The sequence below is a fragment of the Vigna radiata genome, chromosome 5 (assembly GCF_000741045.1).
Source record: "Vigna radiata var. radiata cultivar VC1973A chromosome 5, Vradiata_ver6, whole genome shotgun sequence".
NCBI classification, from domain to species: domain Eukaryota; kingdom Viridiplantae; phylum Streptophyta; class Magnoliopsida; order Fabales; family Fabaceae; genus Vigna; species Vigna radiata.
The window spans coordinates 17,040,724-17,050,977 of record NC_028355.1 but is presented as its reverse complement, the minus strand read 5'-3'; the positions used below and the strand labels follow the sequence as shown (position 1 = coordinate 17,050,977).

The following is a 10,254-nucleotide window of genomic DNA, read 5'->3' as shown; positions in this document are numbered from 1 at the left end:
AAAAGAATAGAGAAAATACTTAAAAAGTTATACATTTATTCATGTATAATTTAATTTTAATTTAAACAATTTTTTTATTTTATTATTTTTATTAGTTTATAGAAATTTATCTAAGTAGAACTTAGTGCATCAAATTTTAATTAACGAAGGTTTATGGAGAAGTTTGTTTTGTAAGGTAATATTGCTCTTTTGTAAAATAGTTGACTGTTGTCATATATTATGAAAAATTGAAACAATAAATGACTAGTGAAATGTATATTATGATAACATGTAAATTTTAAACTGCAAAACAATGCATCTTCCATGTTATTATCATTTTTTAATGTCATTTTGATGGTAACTTTTCATTTTTTTTCACTATCATCTTGTCAAAATATGACTATTTCAACTATATATCAACTCTTTTAAGTTAACTAGTTCAAATATATCTTATTAGTATAATTATTTTGGACAATGATATTTTGACAACACTTTTTGACAACTTTTTTGACAACGGGATACATGTCATCATTTTATTGGTCTATTTGAATTTATGTTTAAAAAATATTTAAAACGGACCAATCACAAACTGTCATGTATGCGTTGTCAAAAAGTTGTTAAAAAAGTGTTGTTAAAAGAAGTTTTTCCAATTATTTTTTGTTCAATAATAATTATTTTTTTATAAATGTAATATGTTTATAATTGGAGACGATTTATTTGTTTTATTAATGTTATATATAACGTTTTATTTTATCAGTTGAAAGTTGTTGAAATAAGAAAGTTACAATTTTTCTTCGAAACCAATTTTATTTTCTTTCCTATCTTTTTTTTTCATTTATTTTTTAATTTTATCTTCCATCTCACTTAAAAATATACCAAAAAAATTGCTTAGAATTGGGATTTCTAGGACTAAATTTTGAGAGGTTTTTCTTTCGCTAAATCTGAAAATTAAAGGTAGGAATTCAGCTCCCAAGCACATTTGTACAATAATATTTTAAATAAACTTATAACTAGAAATTTGACATTTTAATTAAGTTGATACACCAAATCATTATACGCAGAATTATTTTACCATTAGGTTGATTAATGTATCTCATCAACACACCCATTCGTATAAGCACAGTGAAATAACACACTGAGAATCAAAGAAAGCAAAGTGTGAGCATGATAGTGAAAATCAAAGGAACTAAAAATGAAGAAGATGGAATGTAAAAGCAAAACTAATGCTGTCAAAGTTAGAGAAAACTGTTTAAAAGAGTAACACGTGTGAAATTATTAGCAATGATTTATTGATTAATTTATTGAATAGGGTTAATATAAATCCTCATAAATATAAAGACTTTACTTTAAAAAAAATTAAAATCGTGTTATATAAGACGACTTCAGTAGTCCGTTTTCTTTTAAATGAAGTTATCGTCTCTATAAATATTTCACTTAAAAACAATTTTTTTTTAATGTGAATTTCTGTTGCGTAAATACAAAATAAATTAATTAGTCTCATTTATTAATTAATCATGATTTATTGATTGCTTATAAATGTTATATGCTTCCAAAAAAATATTGTGAAACCGAGAGAAATTTTCTTTATTTTCTAAAAAATGTCCAAGTCAGAAATTTAAATACCCATGCTAATAACATTGACAAATTTCCCTTTACGAGGCACATGTGACATCTTGGGATACTGAAAATAAGGAAACAGACTCTGTTGTATCAGGGCCTCTCCATTTTTGTTCCGCCTATGTTTTTCTAATATCCCAAATGCAAAATGGCAGTTTTATTCCATTTTAAACAAAAAAAAGATATTTTGGAAGAAAACCAAATTTTTTTTTTAATTTAAAATTGTTCAACCATATTTTGACACGTACAGTGTCAAAATAATATCAAAAAAATTGTGTTAAAATATCATTCTCCTTTTAAAACAATCAGAATGAGTGTTTAGCAACTATAGCATTGAAATTGAGAGTGCCTCATTGCCACTCTTGCATATATACATCTTCTTACTCTAAAAAAATATTTAAATATACATAATTTTTTTCATTCATTTAATTTTATTTTTATTTATTTTTTATATTTTTAAAAAATACAAAATTTTTACTTTTATAACTATTTTATTTTTTATAATATGTGTCAAATGATAATATACTTTACTGAAAAAAAAAAAACATGATTCCTTCATTTTTTTTTTAATTTCAACCACTCTTCTCTGTGCCTCTTCTTTTCTATCTCACATGCTGAAAAAGGTCACTCTATGGGACCATTAATGAAAGTTTTCGAAAAGGTCAACCACCACATGCACCTCACTTTCTCTACCACAATACCAACATAAAATTACAAATGAATTTATCCTAACAGTTGGTGAAACCATTTTCTTTTTATCCTATCGAAACAGAAATACAATAACACAAATGGTTGATAGAAAAAGGTGTTCAGTATAGTTGGATTGCACTAGCCATTTGTGGCTACATGCTTGAGCTTATAGAGTTGCTGTGCCATAATTTTCTTTTTAATTTTCAAAGCAATTCGGCGCCCACTATAATAATATTCATATATGCTTTGCTTCGCTTCTTCACGTGCATGACTTTCGTCTTCACCTTCCAACTCCTAGCCACTGTTATACAATCATGTTTGCAGTTACACCATATTCTCCGGCGACCACGCCGGTTGACGTCATTCCTCAGCCGTTTCCGCAACCGGCAGCACCCGCATTCCAATCCTCACCGTCACCATCGATGTTTATGACGCCTCCAGCCCCTTCCTCCCCATCGCCCCAAACTTTACTCGTCCAAGGTTTGCCTCCACCGCCATCTTCAGTTACAACTGTTCCTCTGACGGTGCCGGCGTTGCCGTCTCCGTCGCCGGAATCTCTCACACCGCCGTTTGTAGTTTCACAGTCGCCTCCGGCTCCGACCGCCGCATCACAGCCACCGCCGTTTCCATATGCCACAGCGCCTTCGACGGCGTCGTTTCCGCCGCTTGTAGTTGCGCCATCGCCTCCGTCTCCCACCGCCAATTTTCCACCTGCATTGCCAGATATGCCTCTGACACCGGAGGCGGCGGCGGTGACGACGTCGACTGTTCCTCCACCGCCTTTTCCTCCCTCATTCACGACGGAACCAACCCTGGCAACGCCGTGGAGCCCCGCCTTGCCGTTATCTGCGCCGGAAGTGAATTTGCCGGTGGCTGTCGATTTTCAGAAGTCCTCAACATACCACGTGTCAAGTGGGCTCATTGTTGGGCTTGTAATTGGGGCAATCGTTCTGGTGTTTGTTTTTAGTATTGGATTAGTTCTATGCAGGAATAGGAAGAAAAACAAACAGAAGAATCTGTGCACGGGTCGCTCTAAGGAATCACCACCCTCCATTGAATTCAAGGGTTAGAAAATCTTATCCCTTTTTGTTTGTTTGCTTAATTGGGATAAATCTCAGGACAAAAGTTAACATCAGTTTTTTATGTACTTTCTGCCACTTAATCCAATCAAAATTTCATTTTAATAACTCATATTAACTTGTAATGCAAATTTTTATTGCATATTTAGTGATATGAAACTTCAATAATAACAAAGGAATAGTGAATTTTTCCCTAAATGTAAAGACGTAGTTTAGTAGTTTACATGATCCCTTCTATTATATAAAAAGGTGATGGATAATAGTGTTCAATTCGATGCATTTCATGTTTTGGATAATTATTAATCTACTTGCACACTGCATGATCTCATCATCAGGATCTCATGTTATTCAAGTGCAACCAAATCCAACGCTGCCACCGAATCTAACATCAGATTCTTTTAAGTCAGTGTATGTGAAAACAATTCCAAATCATGCTCCAAGGGCAGCCTTCAGTCCCGGGAATGGTAGTTTCACGTATGATGAAATATTAGCGGCCACTAATTGTTTCTCTGAGTCCAACCTTCTTGGAGAAGGTGGCTTTGGCTATGTGTACAAAGGAGTTCTCCCATGTGGAAAGCAAATTGCAGTTAAGCAACTAAAATCAGGTAGCCAACAAGGAGAGAGAGAATTTCAAGCTGAGGTTGAGACAATTAGTCGTGTGCATCATAAGCATCTTGTTGAATTGGCTGGCTTCTGCGTTTCTGGGTCAGAGAGAATGCTTGTTTATGAGTTTGTTCCAAATAACACATTGGAATTTCACTTGCACGGTAAGTCTGTAATTTATGGTAATCCACCGAAACTTTTTCTGCTCTGTTGTTGATGGGACTGCTGTTTTCTAGTGAAAAGGTTCTGTTTTAAGCATAGTTGTTTTGTCCTGTATAGATGGACAGGTTTTTTCAATGGTTCCGTACTACGGTTGCATGGTCCTGAAGATGACATAAAATTGTGTTGCAGGGGAGGGGAGTATCTTCTTAGGATGGACAACGAGAATTAAAATTGCCCTCGGATCTGCAAAAGGGCTGGCATATCTACATGAAGATTGTGAGAATTCTTCACTTTTGAGTTAGAATCTGATTCAGGATTTTGCTGTTAACTTGTATCATTCCTTGATGTTACATACTTAAATCTTATATAAGGATCCTGTGCTTATGACTTTAGGGAATGGTAATTGGTTTTTAATCGTGATCATCATGGTTACAGGTAATCCAGCAATTATTCACCGTGATATTAAGGCATCTAATATTCTTCTTGATTTTAATTTTGAACCCAAGGTAAGCCTAATCTTGTTCCCTTGATTATTATATGATAATGTTATTATTAATTTTATACGCTTTTTTATTCTTTCCTTCTGCAATAATCTTCTGTGTCCTCTTTCTCATGAAATGCAAGTCTTGAAAGGAAATATTGATAGTAAAAGGAACATTTTTTAAAGTTGACTCTGAATGAGTCCTTCAGAAAATCAGAACGCTAAGTTAATTGGAGATTGTCCCCTCTTTTGATCACCTATGCTTCGTACTCATATTACTTAATCTTCTTTTAAATAAAAGTCTGTCTGTTATATTTAATCTTTTTTTTTTTTTTAAAATGACTTCCTAATTTTGTTCCCAGTGCATCATACAGCACATGAAGTGTTCCTATGTTAATAACTGATGATCTAAGACCTATCTTTCTCAATTACTCTAGAAACATATTTATGCTGAGCTTCTGTTTGTATTAGGTTTCTGACTTTGGCCTTGCAAAAGTCTTACCAAACAACGATAGCCATATTAGTCACCTCACCACCCGAGTGATGGGAACCTTTGGGTAAGGACTCTATCCATCTTACTGCACGTATCATAGTACATTACTTGACATTAGCCTCATCGTTTTCTTGAAACAGAAAGTGCTGTGAATTCCTTAAAATACTTAAGTAAACATTGAATTTTTTCTCTACTATTTAGTCAGCATCACAAAATGAACATTGGTCATTTTAGCTCTTTAGTAAATAAGCAGCGCCATCCTTTCAAGTAACAGAAAAAAACGGTTGAAAAAAAAAATGTTTCTATACAGCGATCATGTGTTGCCAAAGCTGTCTATTGCATATGTCAAGATCAGCTTTTGCCAACTATAGAACTTCAAAGCCAAAAGTTTCGTTGCAGATATGTGGCTCCGGAGTATGCATCAAGTGGTAAATTGACTGATAAATCAGACGTATATTCCTACGGAGTCATGCTTTTGGAACTTATAACCGGACGTCCACCAATCACTGCAGCAGGATCTAGGAATGAGAGCTTGGTTGACTGGGTGAGTTGACTGAGTTCTTTTCAATAATATGTCTAGAGATATATAGTAGATGTTTTGCCAACTCAAAGTAATAGTAAATTTGAGGGACGATTTTGTTTTGATCCTGACCCTCCGTATTAAAATGACTTATGTGTGTGTGTTGGACTGCAGGCTAGGCCATTGCTTGCTCGAGCACTACAAGAAGAGAATTTCGACAACCTTGTTGATCCAAGGTTGCAGAAAAATTGCGATGCTGATGAGATGGTTAGAATGATTACATGTGCAGCTGCTTGTGTGCGCCATTCATCCAGGCTTCGACCTCGTATGAGCCAAGTAATCATCTGTTTATTGTGTATCATTTTCATCAGCATCACATAAGGACAGAAAGATGGAAGAACTAAGCTAATTAGAAATTTTTCAGTAAATCCGTGACTAGACCAGGACAGTAATTTGAAAGAATGATGGTTATAGACAGATATGCAAAAACTAAAGAAAATTTCTTATTAGAAAAGATCTTAGGACAATACGTACGTAGGTGAAGTTTTTCGGTAAATTTAAAGGTTTACATTAGTAATGGCTAATAAAAGTTTGTATAACTGGTTAACATAGAATGTCAAAATAAAACTCTAATTATGATGGAAAACAACACTGAAAAACACTTAAGTTTTGTCAATAAATTAAAATCTTGGTCAACCCTTTGGATTGCTTCAACCTTCCTAGATAGATACTCTCAGTTACATAATTAAATTAGTATTGATATTTCAACTTTCAATCAGGACATAAAACTAGAAATTAATTCTTAGTATCTAGATTTCCTTCGTTAAAATTCTCTCTAGCTGTGATAAACATGGTCTGTTTTTGTTGTGTAAGTACATATGAGCCTCTCTGACCATTGAGTTCACAATTTGTAACAGATAGTTGGAGCCTTAGAAGGAGTGGTTTCTCTTACCGATCTTGTTGGAGATGTTACAGAGGAGAATACCCCAGAACACAATTGGTCAAAGTATTTAGATTATGGTGACAACCAATACCAGTATGACTTTAAGAGGTTTTAATTTGGCATTATCAGCTCAGAAATACAACTCCAGTGGGTAGGTACACTGAAACCACTAGTGCTTGTGGCCTTTACTCATCAGGCTCAACTAGTGAGGCTCACCAATCATTCCGAGACATATTGTAAAAGAGGTTAAACATGGAGAATTGTACTGTGAACTTAGAATTCAGAACTATGGTAATTATGTTCTACTCATGATGTAAAGCTCTTGCACAAAAATTCTTCATTGGTTTTCAAAAATTTTAGCAACTTTTTATTTTCCTGAACTTACAGCTTTTCTTTGTTTAATAACTTTTCTTTACCACTTTTTTACATATTAGATATTTAATAAAAGTTGTTAAAAAGTGAGTTTAAAATCTAACTCAATCCTACAAAATAGACTGATAGATATAGATATTTCGTGCAATATCCAAAAAAATGAGAATATCACTATGCTCTGATACCTGTTAAAAAAGTATATTTAAAACCTAATTCAACTTTACAAAATCAATTTATACACTTCACTTTTATATTATAAATTGATTTAATAGACGGAACTTTCAACAAAAAGTATAAATCTAACATATAAGTATATAAAATATATTTACAAATCTTTTGTAATTAAAAAAAATAACTTTTGAAAGAGAAATAACACTTCGGATTTATGCAATACAAAATTATACCCTAAGTGACTACTGCTCTTTTGATAGAATATGAAAGAGAGTTGAAATCTAACTTATTCTCACGTAACCAATTTTTTCAAAATTAGAATTGTTTTCACTTATATAAAATCATATGATATTTACAACTTCTATATATTATTATCTTATTATCTTATGTTTATTAGGCTTAATATCTCTTTTAACTCTAATATTTGTAATAATTGTTAATATGTTTTTTTTTAATTTAACTCGATGTGGTTCCAATATTTATTAAAAGAATTCAATATAATTATTTGTGTTAAATTATACGAAGACGACTTGACCGAATAATATTGACATTTTTCTTCTTCGAGAAATACAAATGTATCACTTTGTTAAGTAATCACTTTCTAACAACATTACTGTTGATATAATAAAACAGATTATGTTGACTTCTTCTATTATATATTAGGATTATAATAAAAAAAATATTAAATAATTACTAAAAACTGAACCAAAAGACATATTAAATTCTTTGTTTATCCTAAGGCATTTCAAATTTCATTTTCAACTTATTAAATATTATGTTAAAGTTTCATTCTTAATTTTTCATTTGATGAAGAGAAAGAATAACAGAAAAAAAATTAAAAAAATTAAAAAAATGTGTAGCTAGATAAGAAAATAGTAGAGAGTAAAATAAGCTCAACACTCTACTTAGCATTTATTACAGATATTTTTTTCACAAATACTACGATTTTTAGAAACACGAAAATTAAAATTTTTAGAAATAACTACAATATGTTACTAGTAAAAATTATTCTTGGAAACGTTCATGCAAGTTTTATGATTATTGACTAAAAATGCGTTACTTTTATTAAAAACGTTTTTTTTTACTAAATTCAAGAATTTAATATTGTCACGTAAATGTGAAATTTTGATATTGAAATAAATGACAATGATAAATTAAAGGAATTACCTTTATTGATTTTATTGAGAACGTGTTAGATGACAAGCAAGTCATCCACTACAACTTTTTACATTGTCATTTATTATTGAGAATTATGTCTCTCACTATCAAAAACAATAAAAAGTTTTTTTATATCAATAATAACATCATTTATTATTTAACATTTTTTTAAAAGTGGAAAAAAAAAACCAATCACATCATATTATTCAATTAACAAAGTAAATAAATAACAAAATTTCATTAAAAACATATTTTGAATATTCAATAAACTTGAAAAAATTATGAAAAGCTTATAAATTAGTCGCATTTTTTAAAAGAACAACCGTAATATAATATACTCTAACATTCATTTAATACAGAATAAAAAGATAAATTTTTATATTTTAAAAAAAAAGTAAAAAAAAAAAAAGAAAAATGTTGGATGTAAAAAATTTAGGTGTGTTAAAATATAATTTTTCTTTAATATATATATATATATATTACTTTGTTACAAAAATCGTTAATTCAACCTTTAAATTTCTGATATATTACTTTGTTCGTACTTGTACGGGAGTAGATGTTGTACAGATATAGATAAAACGAAGTTGAGCAGCGAAATACATGGGAGAACTTTGGGATTTTGATTTTAAAGCCAATAGCTTTGTAATAGAATTTTTGTGGAATCTTTATAGTTGTATTTGATTTATATAATTTTCAGAATTTAGTTATAATAGATGGAAGTTTTTATTTAAGCTATATCTCACAATGGTATTCGAATTAAGTGTTAAAAAGTTTTTGTAAACCCGTGACATCCCAAAAATCTGGGGTGTTACATTTGGTATCAGAGCCAGGTTTTTGAAAAATCTTTTGGGGCAGTTGGGAAGTGAGCTCACCTAGTTGGGTTTTGACTGTGTGAATTGCACGAGTGTGTTCATGACTGTGTAGACTTCTATGTTTATGTGAGTATTATTGTTGTTGTGTTATGAACAAGGATGTCAAGCCCGACAAGAACACCTACTCCTATCAGTGCTACTGTTGAGCTTGCACAAGCTTTTGAGCAGATAGCACAGGTCCTACAAGGACAACAGACACAATTGGCTCAATTGGCGCAACAGGCGCATCAGGCTGACCAAGCACCTAAGCAACAAGTGGGCATGAATGACTACTTGCGTCATAATCCTGTTAAGTTCAATGGGAAGGCTACGCCAGACGAGGCTGATGACTGGATTAGTAGCAATGAAAAGATCTTTGAGGTAATTGATTGTTCTGAGGGGTAGAAGCTAGTATTTGCTACCTTTATGTTAGCTGGGGAGGCTGAGTATTGGTGGCGAGGTATGCGGTTAGAGATGGATGCTCGCGGGGAGACCATCAGTTGGGAGCACTTCAAAGCAAGCTTCTTAGAGAGATACTTTCCGGTTAGTGCTAAGTTGCAGCGGGAAGCAGACTTCTTGACCTTACGACAGGGCAGTTTGTCGGTGCAGGCTTATAAGGAGCGATTCGAGTATCTGGCTCGATTCTACACTCAGAATATGAGTGAGGAGTGGAAGTGTAGAATGTTTGAGAGAGGATTGCATCACAAACTGTTGAAAGCACTCATTCACTTGAAGATCAAAAAGTTTTCGGCATTAGTGGAGGAGGCCATGGTGGCAGAAAGGATGGACGAGGATTCGAGTCGCGTGATGAGGACACAGAAAGGCAACTTTTCTGGTGAAAAACATAAGAAGAATCCGTACGAGCGGCCTCACCAGTTGGGACAAGGAACTTTGAAATGCTTTGAATGTGGAGGAGCTCATCTTAAACGAAATTGTCCTAAACTCTCAGGTGACAAGAAGGTAGGAAGGACGTGCTTCATTTGTAATGATCCGGACCACTTGTCTTATGATTGTCCCCAGAAGAAGGTGTCAGGTGGAGCATCGCAGAGGCAGGCGGCGGGAGGAAAACTGCAAGCAGCTGGTAGAGTGTTCACTATGATAGGAGCAGAAATGGAGAAGGAAGAAATTTCACACG

The 10,254-nt window shown here is 32.8% G+C and overlaps 1 pseudogene; it reads left to right on the top strand.

Annotated features, from left to right (window-relative positions):
• Positions 1–2,367: 2,367 nt before the first annotated feature.
• LOC106760733 lies at positions 2,368–6,947 on the top strand (annotated as a pseudogene).
• The last annotated feature ends 3,307 nt before the right edge of the window (positions 6,948–10,254 follow it).